This window comes from Mus caroli, unplaced genomic scaffold (assembly GCF_978045245.1).
Source record: "Mus caroli unplaced genomic scaffold, Mus_caroli_1 scaffold_1, whole genome shotgun sequence".
NCBI lineage: Eukaryota > Metazoa > Chordata > Mammalia > Rodentia > Muridae > Mus > Mus caroli.
This window is the reverse complement of record NW_028227256.1, coordinates 182,072,180-182,092,866: the sequence shown is the minus strand read 5'-3', so window position 1 is coordinate 182,092,866 and position 20,687 is coordinate 182,072,180. Positions and strand designations below refer to the sequence as shown.

General features: G+C 42.8%; 1 long non-coding RNA gene and 1 other non-coding gene across 3 annotated transcripts in view; one reads left to right on the top strand and one right to left on the bottom strand.

Annotated features, from left to right (window-relative positions):
- Window positions 1–20,687, bottom strand: part of LOC147006291 (uncharacterized) — a 128,059-nt gene that overhangs the window by 54,890 nt on the left and 52,482 nt on the right. The gene's annotated exons all lie outside the window — the stretch shown is intronic.
- LOC115032557 (U6 spliceosomal RNA) lies at window positions 4,186–4,292 on the top strand. The gene has a single exon (XR_003838202.1). It is a non-coding gene; the product is annotated as a U6 spliceosomal RNA (small nuclear RNA).

Genomic DNA, 20,687 nt, shown 5'->3' with positions numbered 1-20,687 from the left:
CTTCTCTTGTTTTCGCTGTTTTTTCTTAGAATTGCATTGACTGTTCTAATTCCTAAGTACTGCAGAGGCTTCTCATCAATGTTGTGTAACATGGCAACATCTGAGTTTTAATGAAAACATTTAAACTTAGCTAAGATTAATGACATGGTGTGGTCAAAGCCTACCATCTTCATCGTTATTTTCTATTTTTAATTATAGCATCCTTCTGATTTCCTGTTCTCTGCCTCCTTGGAGTGTATTCTATGAATCTCATTTGTTCTCTTTTCCTCTTGATAGCACATTTTAATTTTTCTAAGTACCTGTCCCTTGACTTACAATATACAGATTTTATGTTTATGTGTTTTATTGTATTCCTCCAAATTGTCAAATCTCTTTAAAATTATATTTTAAGTAGCATGTAAGGAAACAACAATGACTGGTTTCCATAATTCTTCCTTCTCTTGTATTCAGACACATTCCCATCTCACACAATCTTCCTTCTCATAAGGCTGTGTCATTATCATTTCTCACACTCCATTGATGACAGAAAGCAGAGTATCTGTATAGTATTTTGGATTTTAATTGATATATTTTTTTCTAGGTATAGAGTTCAAGTTTGCTAAGAATCTTCTTCAACATATTTTTAATGAAAAATGTTTGTTTTACTTTTTAGTTTCATGTGTATGTATGGGCCTGAGTGTTTATAAGTGTACCACATGCCTGTCGGTGCCTGTGGAGGTAAAGAAAGAAAGAAAGAAAGGAAGAAAGGAAGAAAGAAAGGAAGAAAGGAAGAAAGGAAGAAAGGAAGAAAGGAAGAAAGGAAGGAAGGAAGGAAAGGAAGGAAGGAAGGAAAGGAAGGAAGGAAGGAAGGAAGGAAGGAAGGAAAGAAGGAAGGAAGGAAGGAAGGAAGGAAGGAAGGAAGGAAGAAAGGAAGAAAGAAAGAAAGAAAGAAAGAAAGAAAGAAAGAAAGAAAGAAAGAAAGAAAGAAAGAAAGAAAGAAAGGAGTTGGATCCCTTGCAGCTATAGTTACAGGGTTGTGTGAGCTACCCAATATGGGAATTAAACCCAGGTCATCTGAAAGAGCAGTAAGCTGACAAACTGAGCCATCGCTCCGGTTCCTACACAGTGCTTTAAGCCTTCTTCTTCTTGTCGTGCTGGCGTTGCTTCAGATACCTCTTTTACCTTGTCACACTGTACAGCCTATGCTGGCCTGGAATTCTCTCTGTAGACCAGGCTGATCTTGAACTTTGAGAGACACACCTGCCTTTGCTTCCTGAGTGCTAAGATTGAAGGCATGATCATTGTGCCTGTAGACTTTATCTTTTTTTTTTCCTTGTAGGAGACATGTCTCTTACCCTCTAGACCTCAGGTGCTTTTCTCCAACATTCATGCTGAGCAGTTCTTAGCTGGAAATTCAGGGAAGGCTTCCTCTATCCCCCTCTGACCCACTTCTCCCTGACACGCTTCTTGTGAACACTAGTTGCTCTCCCTGGGCTTAGAGTTTTTAACCTCAGCGATGCAATACCCATTGGGGTCCTCCTCCCTGAGTTCTCCCTCCTTTGATCCATCTGGGCAATAAGTGGTGGGTAGTCATGAGGCTCACCTTTTGTGAGCACCATTTCTCAGGAACCACTGCTCTTTTCTGCCTGGTGTGTGGTTCCTGAAGACTGCTAATTGCTCTGTTTCATCATGCATGTAGTGTCATGTATGTGAAATCATGCATGTAGTGTCATGTATGTGAATATGTGCATATGCATTTGATTACACAGGCTGTAAAGATTTATCAAATCCTTGTTAATTTATCTTGGTCAGGAGCAGAAATCCACAAAAAAAATGTATGTGAATAACAATTTGGCATTTGTTGCTCACCTGGGATATGGATTTAAGTCAAGCATGCTCTAAAACACGTGATTTATTTTTGCTTTCTTTTCTTCTGCCAAAATCACACTTCGTTTGCCCCTGGCTTGTCTCAGAAATCCTGTACCATTAATTCTCCTCATTTGATCTGGGGGATAATGTTTTCAGAACACCCCAATTCTCCATAGAGTCAGTCATTAGTAACACCTTTCAAAATTTATTAATAAAGTGAACTCAACGAACCAGCTGCAGAAAAATCGTTTTCTACACACACAAGTATTTAATGTTTTCTATGATCTTCTGACTAGTTGTGTGCCGGGCAGAGACATCCAAAAGCCTGAAAACGGAGCTGACCCAGCCACAATAGGATTAGAGTCCAGCCCTCTTTGGAATATGGTTTGGTCTAGGATTTCTTTCTCCACAGGCTTGTGTCCTGCTGGGTGGCTGCTGGATTAAGGAAAGCTATTTTACAAGGTGGCTGTGAATGTCTTTAGTGAAGGGGATGCTTCAATTTCACAGCAGTATAAATGGCACTCTGAGCCTGTCACATGCTGAGGGAAGACACAGTGTGAGAGAGATGATGAAGACGCTCCCTGGAATGAGGTATGTCAAGAACAGCTCATACGCACACATGCACACACATGCACACGAACATGCATATACATAACACAAAACATACACACATATGCATAACACACATACACACCACACACGTAATGCATACACACACATAACACATACATATATACACACACACACATGCAACACACACCACACATATAGCACATACACACACAACACATACACAAACCATATACATGCACATACATAACACATACACACACACCACACACATAACACATACACACACATACACATATGCACACAAACACATACCACATATGTAGCACATACACACACATGTGCACACACACCACACACGTAACATATATACACAGGCACACACTCACATGCACATGCACACACATGCACATATGTATATATGTATGTATGTATGTATATAGGTATGTATATATGTGTATATACATATACAAATATAACATTTCAAATATAATTTTATTTATTTTAAAATTGAAAGTCAGAAAATAATTAGGACCAGATGTCTTATAAGCACAGTTCCCATTTTTCACCTTTAAAATAGTCATTCATTTTCCTTTGTATCACAGTACACATTTTTAATTAATTAAGTGTGCTATTTGATGGTTTCAGACATGCATCAAATGCATTCTAGTTAACTTCACCTTTCAGCCCTTTCCATCTCTGAAACAAGGCAGAAATGCACAAGAGAGAGGGGGGGGGGTTGGAGGAGGAGCAGGAGACTGCCGCCAGCCCTTCTCCTGGTGTCTGCAGCCCTCCTGTTCCCTATGGATGTGTCTGTAGACTTGCTCAATCGGCCCCCCCTCCTGCCACCTCTGTAACATCATATCATTCTATCCGTGAGATTTCTACCTGGGTAAAATCCTTTACCCTGTGGTCTGAGTCCCATCCTCCAGTGGACATCCCACATGACTTCTGTTACCACCATCTCTGGTCCTCCAAGTGTCTCCTCCCTCAGTGTATGAATACCACTACTCACGAAGGTCCTGGACTGTGTCTTCCTAAATTCCTTAGAGTTTGAAACCTAGAACACTAGCAGAAGACCATCAGGCATGGAGTCACAGTAAAACTGACCTTCATCACTACAGGAAACCCTTGGTAGGACAATCAGCATCATATAAGGAAGACTAAGCCAAAGATCATCTTAGATTTTGAGTCATAGGATAGAGAAGAAAAATAATTAAGAAGAAGAGGAAGAAGGGGGCATTTTTTTCTATTTGAAAGTAAATGTGGGTTTATTTAAATATAGTTAAATTGATTTTCAAGGTAGAAATTTCTATTTATTCTTTTAATTTTGGTATTATAATATGATTGCATCATATTCTCCTTCCCTTCAAACCCTCTCAAATACCTCCCTTGTTCTTTTTCAAATTTATGGCCCCCTTTATCATTAACTGTTGTTACATAAATTTGTGTGTATTTAGATAAATATTTTATTCCCAAATATATAAAAATGACTTGCTCAATCTGTATAATGCTACTTCTACGTATTTTTTATTAAGGTAGTCTTAAGTTCAAATACGTCTCCTATTTTGATATACTTGCTCCAAAGACATAAATAACTTGAAAATTGTCCTAAAGTGGGTATTTTTGGAATACTCTGATTGTAAGGGAATATCCAGATCAGAATCTCAGATCTCAATTTTTTGGCTTCATATAGTGGGCTCATATCTCTGTGATATTTCCATCTGGCAACCTAGACAGTGAAAGGAGAGAAAGAAAGAGAATTCCGTGCTCGCTTCGGCAGCACATATACTAAAATTGGAACGATACAGAGAAAATTAGCATGGCCCCTGCACAAGGATGACACGCAAATTCGTGAAGCGTTCCATATTTTTAAGCAAGAACTAAAGAAGAGAAAGCATGAAAATGCAAAGTTGAAGAAGAAGAGCAAAATGTTAAAGAAGAAGTCCAAGAAGGTTGCATCTCTTTCAACTCAGAGTGGGTTAGCTAGTAGTGCTCCAGCGAAGGGCCCAGGAGCCCAGAAGAAAAAGACCAACAAGGCACACACAAAGCAGAGAGTTACAGAGGAATGTGAAGGAACAATTCCACAACTGGTACCAATAGGAGAGACTCCAGATAAAGAAAATGTAAAGATGCAAGAAAATATCACAGGGAAAACTCCAAAATTGAAATCTGATCCAAGTACACCTAAGGGTAAGAAAAGGAAGGCCTTGCTGGCTACAGAGATTCCAGAAGCCTCCGCCCCTGGGACCTCAGGGAAGAAGCAAAAAAAGGATGTTCGGGAATTCAGAAAGCCAGAGGCCAGCTCCTTCTCTACTCCCAGGAAATCTGGAAAGAAGGCTTCCAACACACCCAGAGACAAAAAAACCAAGGTGGCCCACTCAAACTAGAGTTAGTGCGTTGACATGACGGACATCAGAGTTAACCTGGAGCTTTTCAAAAATAGTTAGACAGGGTGTGGTGGCACACTCACACATTGTGGAATGCAGAAATAGGCAGATGTATGTGAGTTTGAGGCCAGCCTATTTGTCTACAAAAGCATTTGGGTCACCTGGGATAAAGCAGGATTCAATATTTAAAGGCCAGATTTAAGTCCTGGGCTTGGCGGTATAACACTTTGCCAGCATAGGCAATACCTTGGCTTCAATACCCAGGCCTGTCAAACAAACAAAGGCCACCCAACGAAAAGTACTCTGCTGCCTTCCCTCACAGCCTTTTTAACGAGGAGTCCGCGACTTAAATGCTTTTTGAGAAGTTTCTGTGGGTGCCTCTGAATTTAATATTTCTATTGTACAAACTAGGGGTTTGAGACACAAATATTTTTAAATTGTTCAGTGTATTTGCTGATGGTTCTGTATGTTTGCTTTTTAAAAAATTAAACTATTACAGCCCCTTCTGTGTAAAAAAAAAAGAAAGAAAGAGAATTCCATTTGGACAGAATGCAGGGCTGTGGGAGATGATGGTTCTGGAATTTTCCTTAGCGTTCTCAAACTGAGAGTCCAGGCACCTGCTTATGGGTGGTGCTGCAGCGGCTGCGTGTCTGCCTCTGTTTGCTCTTAGATTTATAGTCAGATGACTCCATCCTGTCGGGCAGACTTTGCCTCTCCTTGGAAGGAAGTGGAAGTCAGTCAGAGCATTGAGGGATAATCAAGGCTCATGCAGAGGTTGAGAGCAAGTTCTAGAGTCAGATTAAATCCTCTCTCACCCCTTTCTAGCTTCAGGACAGTGGTTATCGAGAGCGTAGGGACATTTCTTCATGTGAAGGTTATTTGTCACAGGTTACACAAGCAGGCACAGATTCCCCTGGTCACTGGAACCACAGCCTTTGAAATACCTTCTTGACTGTCTCCCACTCTGACCTGGCCTTATGGACAGGCTTGATTTGGTCAATGAGATGTTAACGAATGCAATTCAAAGAAAAGCTTACATTTTCTCGTGGGTTCAGCGCTCTCGTACTGGGCTAGGAAGTCACTTAAACACCATAGGAGTGGGGTGCACCTCAAGGGTGTCATATTGGCAAGGGAACAGCCATGCCTTGTATGGCATTAAGAAAGAAAAGACAGAGTCTGCACACAGATTTCCTCCTAGGGTTTGATAACTGTATTATACCAAGATTAATTTTTAAGAGAGGATTTCTAAAAATTGGCTTTGGCTTCTCTATGTATGAATTCTGACAGCCTGAATCAGGTGTTCATATAGCTGAGGAAATTAAATCCACACCTATCTTAATTTAATCAGATGTCTATTACCTGTTGGCAATCTGGGCATACACTTCCTTTGTACAGAGCTGCCAATGGCTATGTGCATGTCTTGATGCAGACTCAGAGCCTCTGAAAGATCACATAAATCTCCAGCAGGGTCTTTGGAAGCACCCTGTAATCAAACACTCAGATTTTTGTCGCCGAGTATTTATGCATGTTCTTACTTGGCCTGACAAAACTGTAAATCATAAAGTTCAGTTGAGGCAAATGCTTGCCACCAAATGCTTTCTGAATTTTGGAAATGCTGACAAGAGACTGCTGGCAAGCATGTAGCTCTGGATCTTAAGAGTAAAAGTTTTCCTTTGAGAACTGGCAAGATTATATTGCTAGGATTTGGTAGGTTTGGGGCCATTGCTACATAACCTTGAATGCTCAAGACTCTTAAATTAAGATAGACCAAAGGAGCAGAGACATAGCTAGTTACATTGTCTAAGATACATAGTCTCAAGCCTCACTGAACTACAGCTCACCCCCCAACCCCAGAAGGAAATGCTTCATCTATTCCACTCTAATTAGGCAGGGAGGAGGGGGCGGGTCAAGGAAGGGGAAAAGAGGAAATAGGAAAGAAGGAAGAAAGGAGAAAGGGAGAAAAAAAGGAATGATGGAAATCAGGGAAGACAAAAAGGAAAGAACTAGATGACTGGTCAGGCAGAGGGCTATGTAGGAAAAATGCTAGAGACAGATGGACAGATGGACACCTAGTGGAACAGAGACTGGAATTTTCTAGGCTGTCTCAATGGCTATAGCAGACTCGTGACTTTTGTTACTCCAGCACAACGAAATAGGCTTTACAACATCAGTTCTGTCCCCCTTCTACATGCTTAGTGAAAAGGAATTTCTGTCATTGCCTGTTTCTCAGAGACCCCAGGCTTAATCGACTGCAAACTTGGTCAATGAAAATGCTTTCTACTCAGAGCTGAGAGGAACCAGAGAGCTCCAAGGTTGAGAGACACAGTAACCATCAATTTTACAAAGTGTGTGTTTGAGTAGAAGCACAAACCAATGAATGGATCATTCTTAACATCTTCAAAGAAATATCTACTGGAGAACTCTAAGTCCTTATTTTTAGATTAGAGGTGAGAGGTTATACACTTCCAGTTGCTAGCAGGACATGGACAGTTGGATAATTTCTTTATCAGCATCGTGACTCAGAGTCCCATACAAACCCCTAGGGTGATTCAGACTTGGTGTCTAACTCCACTACTGAAGGTAATGGGCAGTAATCAAACTGACATTTCTCACTTTTCACTAGAACAAAGAAACCTGTTTAATGCTACACCTGAGGTTACACAGGTGGCTTGCTGGGACAGCCACGGGCAGTCTCATGGCTCTGCCTGCCTCCCATGACTCCTGTGTGCAGGAACAGCACATGGCATGTCAACAACCACCTTTGTTTTATTTTGCTTTGTCGTCCGTGGTTAATATTTCCTGGCACACCAGGAAGCAATGGCATCCTGAGGCACAGGCTTCCTTCTCTTGCTGATGGCCATTTTGATGTCAAAAACCCCAAGATTTTTAAACACACATCCCTTTTCATCATGACTGTCCTGGGAACCATTTATATTAGCAATACTGGAGAAACCCCATCAACTCTTTCCCAAGTCAGATTCCTTTCAGCAGAGGGGTATTATGCCGGGCTTTGTTGTATTTCCTGTGTTGGGCCAATAATGGGGCTTTAGTGACCCTTGGTTGTTTTGAAGACGGATGACAGGTTTCCGGCAGCTCTTTCGACAAGCAGACAGCTGTAGAAACATCGCAGTAATGAAGCAAACATCTTCTGGTGCTCTGGGACACTCCTAAACATCCAGTATCCTTTTACTGTGGCTCTGGGGAATTTCCGACTGATCTGATCTAGACGAGCCACAAGAGGTTCTCATGGCTACTCCCTGGCCCTGAGACTAACTGTAGCTAGTCACTGCTTTTCACAACCTTCGTGGTCAGACAGCCTTTTCGTATTGGTCCTTCTGAGCTGATTATTTGGTCCCAGGCAACAGTTAAAGTGTGATTTGGTCACAATGGGAGGGGGTCCTGGGGACAACCTTTTTATACAAAATCATTTTAGATATGATACTATGCCCTCGAATCACATGGGTACCAAGGAGTGAAGACTGAATAGTTACTTTTGATCTCTTAGCGTTTAAAGTTTTTTAGTGTTATCGTTTCAGTGTAGTTTTTAATTTCTTCTTAGAACTTTATATATGGGTACTGTATTTAAATTGTTGCCACCCCTCCATCTCCTTCTTCCAGTACCTCCTGTGCTCTCCCATTCCCTCTCAAATTCATGACCTCTTCCTTAATTATTACACACACACACACACACACACACAAACACACATACTGTTTCTATCTCTCTTTGTCTCTCTCTCCCTGTCTCTCTGGGTGTGCATGTGCACATGCGTGTGTGTTTCTGAGTATTAAACTCAGAGCCCTGCATACTCTAGGAAAATGCAATATAGTAGGCTAGTTCTTAGGCTTTTGTGCTCATTGGAAATTAGCCCACAGCACATCTCAGACTTCTGGGCTCTGAGATTTCAAACCACTCAAATACCACTGCTGTGGCTTCAGCTCCTCCTGGTTATCCTGGTCCCCTTGGACTTGGAGTTTTACTGAGATAACCTTGGACTCCATGTCACTTCTGTGTCGTCACTTGTTGTGTGGGTCTTTTGTGCTTTGTCTTGTTGGATTTCAATCCCTCCAGAATCCAAGGCTGATCTGGATTAGTCCGGGCTGGGCTCCATTACATGCAAAGATTGCTGGAAGAGTAAGACTGTGAGAAGAGTTCTGGGTGAGAAATACACAAGCAGTCCTACCCTAGGTTTTACCATAGAGGAAGTAGGTCCTTTCTACTTGTCTTATTTCATGAATCAGACTTACTTTCTGATAAAGTATGCTAAGAACTCACAGGCTGGGCATGCACTCAGTTGGCAATGTACTCCCTATCATGAACAAAGCCACGGGTTCCATCCCTAGCACTACACAAATCGTATACACAACCCTAGCACCCAGGGGATGAGACCGGAGGATCAGAAGTTCAAGGTCATCCATGACTACATAGGGAGTTCAAGACCAGCCCAGGCTACACAAGACCCTGTCTCAAAGGGAAAAAAAACCAAACAGCAGCAACTCTATGAACTTGGAAGCTGAGTGTGATGATGCATTCCAGATGTTGAGGCAGGAGGATGACCATCAGTTTTAGGCTAGTCAGGGAGTATACAGCAAGACCTTGTCTTAATAAAGCAAAACAAATCCAATCCCAACAACCACTTTGACTGCTGTCCGTCAGATGTCACATATCTCTTGCACCTGCTCCTTTCCCTTCCTTCTCCACCATCAATGCCATGTCCACCTTGGCAAAGCATCACAATCGTGAGATTGGGTCAATCTAGCATCTCCAGGATCTCCTCTCAGCATCCCCTCTCACCCTTCCCAGACCCACTCTTGAACTTTGTCCAGGGTGATTTCAAAGCACAACAGTGTCAACCTTCTGTGCCAGTGACACGGATTGTGTCACCTCCCTCTTCACACTCTTCCTGTTTTTCTCATAGCTTGTAGAATCAGGGGAAACTGATTTTAAATGGGAAAGGCTGTCCTGCAGCTATCTTTCAAGCCTACCATACACCATCTCCCCCAGCTCTCTGTCCCTGGCCCTCTGTTCTCATCTCCAGGACTTAACACGCAGTGTGCCCTTTTCCAAATGTCTTTCCCTCCCTAAGCAGTTGTTTTTCCATATGATTATGATTAAATACTTGACAACTTAAGGTGAGAGAAGGAGATTAATTTGCCTTCTAGGTCAAGGGCGTGCACCTGTCATGGGATGGAAGGTACATTGGCTGGCAGGAGTGGGAAGCAGTTGGTTGGTCACATTGCATTTGTCTTCCAGAAACACAGAGAAGACAGAAGTGAGCTGGGCTAAGAAACCACAAGACCCACCCTGGGTCACTCATTAATCTAGATCTGGCCTGAAACCTGCTCCAAGCTATCGACCACACCTCCAAACACAGGAGTCTATGACAGACTTTCAAGCCACAGCAGCTCCTTTCTGCTCTGAAGTAACCACTAATGATCTTTAGACCTCATTGTAAGCACAAACTTCAGGGCAGCACTCCCTCCCTTTCCAGGCAGAGCCTGTGTCAGAAGCACCTTGGCTTCACAGCCTGGAAGGCTCGTGTGTGACAGTGTAGACTAACAGTATCCTTGCTCCACAAGCTCTTGGCCTTTGTGAGTTGCCTTTGTTCATCACGACAATCCCAGCATAATATGTCTGGCAGATAGTGCCTGGGAAAAAAATTATTAAATACACAAGCAAATGTTTGTTTGCTTGCTTGCTTGCTGTAAGCATAGTTTGTATTATGAGCTGTCCTCAGCCAATCAGCATCACACCACCATTAAGGACTTGTTTATATATTTATTTGTGTATCTTCTGTAAATTATGTTCATTAAAAAACCATCTCAGTAGGCACTGGTTTGCTGGAGGTGGGAGGACCAGTGATTTCTATTGACCCTCACCTACAGATTACTGTGAGGTCAAATCCCAGACCAAACTCTACAACAAAAATCCCAGCCAAATGATTCTGTGGATGTCATATGATGTCCAGAACTAAGGTCTGTCCTTTCTTCTTATCCCAAACAAGTACTTCAGAGTAGGACTGAGGCAAATGAATTCAAGAGCATCCTTTACAGCTTAAGTCAGGTGTTTCATAGGAGAGAATTTACTCTGGATTGTACAATCAGGCTAATTGGTATTCTAGAGTTCTCCATCCAAACACATACGGTTTCTTTTCAGCAAAGCATCAGAAACCTATGAGTTCTTATGCTCCTGACCATTCCTTCATCTGGGCTTTTGGGTTTTGCCCGAGTTCCCATCACTGAGATTAAAAGAAGCATTAAATAGCAGAACCTTTCCTGTGTATACGTGCTGGGGGGGGGGGGAGCAAATAAATTGGCACTGCCCTCATTTTCAAAAAAATTCAAAGTCATTGTTCCCTCACTGCATAACAGTGCCTCAAAACAATCCAGATAATTAAGATTTATTTCCAACACCCCCCAAGCACCTGAGGCTGAGACTCCTTGAGCTCACCATGAGTCATCGTAACTTGTTTGTACAATAGGGATCAGAAAAACAAGCTCATATCTCCCTCTCACACAGTGATAAGGTGACACACACTTAATCAAGAACAAGGCCACTGACGTAACTCAGAGGCCAGTTCCTAATGCAATGACTGGAGTGTCCAAAGGGGACACCGGACAAACACACTTCACGGGGACGTATAATAACCATTCAGACTAGATGAGTGCTTCATGACTGTGTCGTCTTAAGGGACATTTGATAACGTCACTGGACATTTGCTAGGTGGATTGCTACTGGCTATATACACGGCTTAGAGCAACATGCAGTGCCTGAATGGACCACAGAGGAGGACCACACCCTCAGGCACCCCAACATGGAACCACATCTCCAGATGTCAAGAGAGGTGCTCCTGGGAGTGCCTGGCTCAGGAGGTGGGTGAGGATGCCTGACACCCACAGTGCAGGCGATGCACACAACACCTGGGAGCCCAGAACTAAGGTCTTCCTGCTCCATTCCACTCTCACTGCTCAGTGCGGAGCAGAGCTTAGTCTCCTGGTGACACAACCTGAAGACAAATGACAGATGAACTCCAGAGTGATGAAAGAAAACACTGGGACCAGCTTATAGTTTTTAGACTTTAAACCTGTGCTCATCATTTCCTTGTTGCTGTTATTACCACTGTCCTTTCCTCCCCATCCTCCCCCACCCTCCTCCTCCTCCCTGCCTTCCTCCTCTCCATCCTTCTCCTCCCTCCCATTAGGTTTCCTATCTCAACCACTGCATGATCTCCGTTTTCTCTGTGCTCATTTATAGACGCAAATATGTATTAGTATACATATATATTGTTTTATTCACAATTTTCTACAGCTTGCTTTTCTCATTCACAAATACTTCGCAAGATATCTCTCCAAGCTATCCTTCTGAGAGTATTATTACCATGATTTATTCAGTCATTCCCCTGCTGATGACTCTTTATTTCCCTATATAATTTTTTGCATGGTGAAACACTAAAATCATGAGGTTCTACAAAAAGCATTATGCTGTGATGTTTTTGTTTTTATCTGATTGGGTTTTAGGCTTGAGGCTGCATACTTGAGACTTTGGGAGAACGAAGGTAAATCCAGAGCGGAAATGACCTTCTCAGCCGTCTTGGCTAGGATTTCTATTGCTATGATGAAACAGCATGACCAAGCAGCAAGGCGGGGAGGAGAGGGTTTATTTGACTTGCACTTCCCCATCACAGTTCAACACTAAAGGAACTCAAAGAGGGCAGGAATCTGGAGGCAGGAGCTGATGTCCAGGCCATGGAGAGGTGCTGCTTCCTGGCTTGCCCTTGATGGCCTGCTCAGCCTGCTTTCTTATAGAATCCCAGGATCATCAGCCCAGCGATGGCACCAACCAATGTAGGCTCCACCCCCTCTACCCACCCCCACCCCACACACCCCTGCACACCCAGTAAATTGCCAGTTAAGAAAATTACTTGGGGCTGGAGAGATGGCTTAGTGGTTAAAAGCACTGAATGTTCTTCCAGAGGTTCTGAGTTCAAGTCCCAGCAACCATATGGTGGCCCACAACCATCTGTAATGGGATCTGATGCCCTCTTCTGGTGTGTCTGAAGAGAGCTACAGTGTACTCATATAAATAAAATAAATAAATCTATTAAAAATTTAAAAAGCTGGGCAGTGGTGGCACATGCCTTTAATCCCAGCACTTGGGAGGCAGAGGCAGGTGGATTTCTGAGTTTGAGGGCAGCCTGGTCTACAGAGTGAGTTCCAGGACAGCCAGGGCTACACAGAGAAACTCTGAAAAAAGAAAATGACTTAGAGCTAGATCTTACAGAGGCATTTTCTCGATTGAGTTTTCCTCCTCTCAGATAACTCTAGCTTGTGTCAAGTTGACATAAAACTAGCCAGCACAGTTTAAACTAGAAACCCGAAACTTCATAGAGAATACCAACATTTCAGATATAATTTGTTTTATTTAGTTAAATTATTTCAAATGGCATAGGAATGAATAAAATTGTCATGAAATAGATACCTTGGGGAAATCCTTGAAAAGGCAGAGTAGATGGGAACAAATGCATTCAGTGTGACAACTGGCCCAGAGAGAGGGCTCAGCGGGATGTGTGCTCTTAAAGAGAACGTGAGTTGTGGATACCCATAACAAGCAGCTCACAACCTCCGTGACTCCAGCTCCAGGGGATCTGCTGACCTCTTGTGGGATCTACTACCACTTGCACCCAAACATAAACTTACCCTCAATCCCCACCCACCCCCACACACAAGTACACAGAAGTAAAAATAAAATACATTTTTACAATAAATAAAAACTATAATATCCAAAATACCCAAATTGACTTAAATTGACAGAGAACCAGGCAGAGAAAATCTACAGATGACTCTGAAAGCAGAAAAATGATAAAAGTCTGTAGAGCACAGAACTCAAAATTAAAGCAGTAGAAAGTGTCGCTTCGCACAAATCTACTAAAATAACAGCTCACAAAGAATCATAACATCCGCTGCTGGCTGAGATGTGGCTTAAAGGGTGTGTTGCTGTGTTGTTGTTGTTGTGTTTATCTGAGACAGGATCTCATTGTGTAATCTAGGCTGGCATCCAATTCAGTAACTTAAAAAATTAGGGAAAACCCTGATATTGACTCATAGCCTTGTGGTTCTAGTCTGTGACTGAGTAGCTTTGTGCGTCCTGCAAGGTACCTCACCAAATCAGGAGGAGCTGGCTAGCAGACTTTTCTTCATCAACCAGGACGTGCAGAAAACAGGAAGAGATAGAGGCTTCACACAGTCCTCTTTGAGAGCTTGCCCCCAAAGGACCAAGATCTCCTAGCAGGTTCCACATCTTAAAGGTCTCACCTGTGTGTCACTCTGGGGACAAGGCCTTTAAAACAAGGGCTGCTGGTAGGCATTTTTTTTTTAACTGCACACAAACACAAGAGATTTATTTGGATCTCCCAAAGAGCTGGTAGGCAATTTATTCACTGTTGTAAGTAGCTGAGGATATGTGGCTACATTAACATCCACAGAAGCTGACCCTGAGGCAGGCAGCACAGATCTCAGAGAGAGGTGGTGTTCTTGCTTCAGTCCTGCTGCTGAGAAAACACACAGACGAAAGCAGCTTTAGGAGAGGAGGTTTAAGTTGTGGTCCGTGGTGCAGGGAGGTTAAGGTGAGAGGAACTTGAGAGACTTATGGATGAGAGCTAGAATTGCTCATCCATAGCCAAGAGCAGAAAGAGACCAGATACATTATGCCTGCCTGAGCTCAGCTTGACTTCTCTTACACAGATCATGGCCTCTTTCCTAAGGAATGGTTTTGCCCACAGTGGTGTGGGTCTTCCAAATCAATTGACTTAATTAGAACAACCCCCAGCAGCATGCCCACATGGCAACTCAATGCAGACAGCCCCTCTTGAGGTTTTCTTCCCTGGTGAGGCTTGGTTGTGTAAAATCGGAAGTGAAGACCAACCATCACAGAAAGTCATGGAACCTTTAAAGAAGAAGGCGTAGCAGAAGTTCCTCAGACCGCTGGGGATGCACCATTGAAGAGAATAGAAAACTTTGATTCATTACTTATTTCCTTGCTTAAAGGTGATGAAGTTAGTAGTTTTCCCTGCCATATACACCACCATGAAATATTTCCTTATGAGGCAAAGTAAAGTCCTCTTGATATCAAACTGGAACTTCCAGACCGAAACAGATCTCTTGTGAGTACATTATCTCAAGCATGCCTTTATAGTTAAGGAAAGCTAACACAGCCCCAGTAACAAGATGTGACAGTTGCACTTCTACCCCCAGATCCAGATGCCTATGTCAGTCCTCCCCGTATGGTCATAACACAAGGAACAGCCCAAGTCACAGAACTGAAGAAAGACGAGAAGGCTACCTCTCTTTCCCTCATACTTCCACAATCACTGCCGGCCAGTGCCTGTGTCAGCCCCTGCCAAGAGGATCTGAAAGGAGCAGGGTATTGCAACAAGCTCTGAAGAAAGCATGAATGAATAGTGCAATCCAATACGAGAGAGAGAGAGAGGGGGGGATGGAAGGAAGGAAGGAAGGAAGAAAGAAAGAAAGAAAGAAAGAAAGAAAGAGAGAGAAAGGAAGGAAGGAAGAAAGGAAGGAAGAAAGAAAGAGAGGAAGGAAAGGAAGGAAGGAAGAGAGATAGAGAAAGAAAGGAAGAAAGAAAGAAAGAAAGAAAGAAAGAAAGAAAGAAAGAAAGAAAGAAAGAGAGAGAAAGGAAGGAAGGAAAAAAGGAAGGAAGAAAGAAAGAGAGGAAGGAAAGGAAGGAAGGAAGGAAGAGAGATAGAGAAAGAAAGGAAGAAGGAAAGAAAGAAAGAAAGAAAGAAAGAAAGAAAGAAAGAAAGAAAGAAAGAAAAGAAGGAAGGAAGGAAGGAAGGAAGGAAGGAAGGAAGGAAGGAAGGAAGGAAGGAAGGAAGGAAGGAAGGAAGGAAAAGAAAAGTCTGTCTCAATAATCTCTGAGGTTCATGATGCTGATGGCCATGGGAGTGACCCTGGTCTCACAAGAGGCAGAACGCATCCTGTAGGTGGGAGTGGAATCTGGCCCGGATTCCCAAAGTCAGCTGCTGTAATCAAGGCCAGGAAGACCCAGACAGAGATTTCTCCCTGCCCTTGCATAACAGTGTTTCTCTTCTACACACACGTTGTACTATCCAGGCTCTGTCACTCTTGGTTACAGTCATACTTGTAATGAAGATGTTCAAGTAAGACTTTATGAGTCTGAGCTCCCCAGAAGAAATCTGGCAGGAAGTCTGGGTTTTGATGACTTTAGATTCAGAGTAGGCAGGCTGACAGAGTAGGTTTCGCCAAGAATTAATCTTCTCTTCTACAGTTGAGTCATAGACCCTTTGGTGCAATCGTTAATGACTAAGGGCCTGGTAATATGTTGCATATTTTATAGGCAGTGTCTCCTCCCCGGAGGAGAGCTGCTCCATCAGCTCGTCAAGACTCCAGGCTCTTGTATAGACTTTATAGGGGTGGCAATGCATTTGGAGTGCATGCGTCCCACATTCTCCAGTTCCAGATGTGCCTGCTAGAGTTAACACACCCAGACATTTAGATCTTACTAGAGAATGGGCATCGGCTTTGATTTTTTTTTTCTGCCACAAAAACAAATTCTCAAATGGATTCAGTTCATAACAAGACAGACTAGCCAAAGGCACTATAGCTACAAAGGATACTTTACAATTTTGATAGGCCTGGAAAGATGGTTTAGACAGCAAAATGCTTGATGGGCAAGCAGGAGGACTTGTATGTGATATCAGCACCCATAGAAAGGGTGTGTAGGGAGCATGCTTGTAATCTCAGTACTGGGGAGGCAGAACAGAAGATACTGGGACTTACCCACTGTAGCTGGACCACTGATCTCCAGGTTCAGTAAGAGACTCTGACTCAAAAAACAAGTGCGTTACAACAGAATAAGCTATCTGACCTCCACATGCATGCATACACACATGCACACACTGTACATACACATACCCCCTAAAAACAAATGGAAACAAAAATATACCTCTGACCCTTTGGGTGGAAAGGGTAGCGAGAAGGATTATGCCCTCGTTGGACGAGAGAAAGAGAACCAAGCCCTAGAGGACCAGCTTTCAGAAAGCTTAAGTTATTTCTTGAAATCCCGGTCTCTGTGATCTGCATGGTGGCTCACTCTGCCTTGAGCCTCTTACTGAAGCACTGGCCCTCAGCCTTCCTCATGCCATGACCCTTAAATACAGTTTCAGATGTTGCCATGACCTCCAACCGTAAAACCTACACTTCATGACTGTAATTTTGCTACTGTTATGGGTCATAATGTAAATTTTTTTGAAGATAGAGGTTTGCCAAAGGAGTCAAAGCCCGCAAGTTAGGAACCAATGTATTAAAAGAAGAGAGAACTGGTTCCCGTGTCTCCCGTGTTGGCGATACTTCAAATGGTCCCCTGAGAGATGAAACACTGAGAGTGACCTCTCCGTTTCTAGTTCCGGGGAGAGGTACCATCACTTAAAGTATCAACTAAAACTTTCAAGTGCAGAGTAAGTTGTACTTAAAAAAATAAATGTGAATGTGAGCCTACTTATGTATTTTTGCTCACACAAAAGCGTACTTCTCTAGTTTATTCTGGAGCAAAATATAAATGACCACAGCCTGAGAGCATAGATTTAGATAACCCCCCAAATCATGTTCCAACATGGTAGCAGGTTATAGTAACAGAAAAAAAATTTATTGCTGCTCAAAGGGTTAGAATTTGGAAGAAAAAAAAAGACAAAACTCAAGTTAATGCCTTTTATAGTTCATATCTTCAGATATGAGTGTAGTTCTTGCCTCTCACAATTGAAGCTTCTTTCTACAGTAGACGAGGCTCCTACACAAGCCCACAACTGATGGAAATGCAGAGAACAGCTGACTGTGGGCTGTCTGACCCAAGTTTGTACATGTACACGACCACCCCTCTGCCTTGGCCTTAGCAGAATAGGACACAAAGCGATTGTAAGAGCCAGAGGACCAGGAGGAACACTGCTAGACAGTGTCTTTTAGAAATGACAGGAAAGCTACAGCCATGACATCTCAATCTGGCAGCCTACACAATGGTAGCCGCTAGCATGCCAACATGATATTTGCATGGGATTCCTCCCGGTTGGTGATTTCCCTGTGTGTGTTTTATCACTCATTGAATTTTCTTCTTTCTGGTTGGATTATAACATTTTATTAGTCTTAATAATCTATGTCTTGCGTAGAAAAACTTAGCCTTTACTTACTATGATGGTGACAAGATATTTCATCCCTAGATGAAGAGCTTCAGGGAAGACTGAGGGAGAGTCAAGCCAAGCCACTTGATACGTTATCCAATCCCAAGTGCTCGGCCCTAAATACGTACATTTAAGCAACACAAAATGGACTCAGCAGGCTGTATTTTATATATACATATGCATGCATATATATGTATATATATATACATATATGTGCAACAGTTATTAAAGAAGAGGTGATGAATTTGTGGAGGAGTAGGGAAGCATGAGAGAAGCTGGAGGAGAAGAGGAAAGGGGTAGAAATGATAAGAAAGTATGAGTATGAGTTTTTTAAATTAAATTAAAAACAGTACGACACAAACTTTCAGCATTAATTAATTCATCAAGGAAAACACATAAACACAGTCTTGAGGACTTTTAACAATGTAGTTACAGAATGTATAAATACATGTAAAGGCTATTTAAAGAGAAATTGAAGATCTTTGCTATCTACCATCGTGGTGGGAGTGTTTCACATCTGACTGAGTGTGTGTGTGTCCACCCAAGATCAAAACAAATCCATGATCCAGGAGTTTCTCTCAATGACTGGAAAGTGAGAATCATTTTCAAGCACTTAGATCATTGTTAACATCCAACACCTTGCAGGTTGTAGTGAAAACCTAATAACTGTTATGGTTTGAGTAAGAACGGCACCCATAGGCTCATATACTTGAATGCTTAGTCACCATGGAGTAGGACTCTTTGATAGAATTAGAAGGTTAGGAGTTGTCACTTTGTTGGAGAAAATGTGTCTTTAGGGGTGGGCTTTGAGGTTTCAAAGGCTCATGCCACGCCTAGTTCTCTCTCTGTGGATCAGGAGGTAGCACTTTCTCCAGCACCATACCTGCCATGCCTGCCACCATGCTCCACCCGCCCCCCAACGATGACAATACACCAAACCCTTGAAACTGTGAGCAAAACCCCAATCAAAAATGCCACCGTTTATAAGAGTCGTCATGGTCATGGTGTCTCTTCACAGCAAGAGAACCCTGACTAAGACAACACATTGTAAAGAATCGGGATCCCATAGATTGCATTCTCTAACCCCCATACGAGTAAACAGAAGGACTTGGACAGAAAGGACAGAACTTAGGACTTGGAAATGTGAAGCGCTGTTTTCTGGCTTTTTAAAAATCTGTTAAGACGCCAAAGCTGGAGTCGTTTGAGTAACACAAGCAATAGCACAATATTGGTTGATAATCCATCACTCCAAGTAATTTACCCACCATAAATGAAGACAAGACAATCCATTGTGCAGAGAAATTCCAAATAACTTATGTGTGTAGCACATGTTGGAAATGTGAACACCCATGATGACTTGTACATGAGGTAAAAGCAAGATGTTTACCAGGGGGAAGCCTGGGAATTCTGACTTTAAGGCAGAGATCAGTGGCCATCAAAAAACGGTTGAGCAGATAGAGCTTCCTGCTGGAGTCCGGTGACCTACATTTGACCCCTAGGACCCATATAGTGGAAGGAGAGAACTGAATTCATCAAGTTGTCCCCTGACTTCCACGGGCACGCCATAGCATGAGCTTCCCCCATGCATGAAATAAACAAATGTAATAACATTAAAAAGGAAAGAGATCAAGGATGACATTGTCCTCCGTTCTAGGAGCTCCTGGTGTCACCGTGTCCACAGCATAAAATCCAACCATCGAGTGTTCTTTGGGGGATCAATGAAAGCACTGGCTGTACTGTTGGTCAGGGAAATCTGCTGGTGAAACCCAAATCTACTTTTTTATGTGCCTGTTCTTGGGTCTTGGCTAACATATAATAAACTTTAATGGAACGAATACATCGATAACTTCCTTAAGTAGAAAACAGCAAGAGGAAGGCAACGTCTATAGCCAGCAGATGAGTTAGATTTCAGCAGTTACAAGCAAGCACACAGAGGGAGGTTTGGGGCTGGAATTATCTTCTATAGACTTAGTGTATGGAGCCCCGCAGCCACTGGGTTAGCGCTTTTGAAATCCCAGTGACCAGATGGGTTTTGGAATCTGGAACAACAGGCAAATTTTCCTTCCCATTTCATCCCTCCCAGTGACAAGCCCATTTGCCTGGCTTTTAGGTGTGCTGTCCCGTGCATGCTGGGACTGGCTCCTGGAAGAGACAGAGAGATGGTCTTCTCCATGTCAACCTTCTGTGGTTTCCTAAGCACTTGGGAGTCCCTTCAGGTTCCCGCTGCTTCTCTTTACCGTGTTCATCACTCCCCACAGATGCTCACTCGGCTTGGGGAGAGGAGAGTGCAGTTGCAGAACCTGCTTCCTGTTAATTCTTCTATCCCAGAACAGTTTGGAAACAGATGCCATGGCTTAAATATAATAATAAAGCAAAAAATAATTATATCCAGATCACTCGAGCCAAGTGAGAATGGCTTTTCAGAGAGAATTTCTGGTTTGCTTTTTATCGACTGGGTATCTCCGCGTAATGAAACGATATTGGAAGGAGGATTTGCGCAGCTATTTTATCTGAATATGTAGGGCAGGGTTCTGCTGACATCGCTCGAGAACCGCAGATTTCAGCGACGGTGATCTCTAAATGTAATAGTTGTAAGCTGAAGAAGACGTGTCATGTGGGTGATCAGAGAGAGCCTCTAGGTCACAAAACAGTGGGTGCATGCTTGCAGCACCTCATG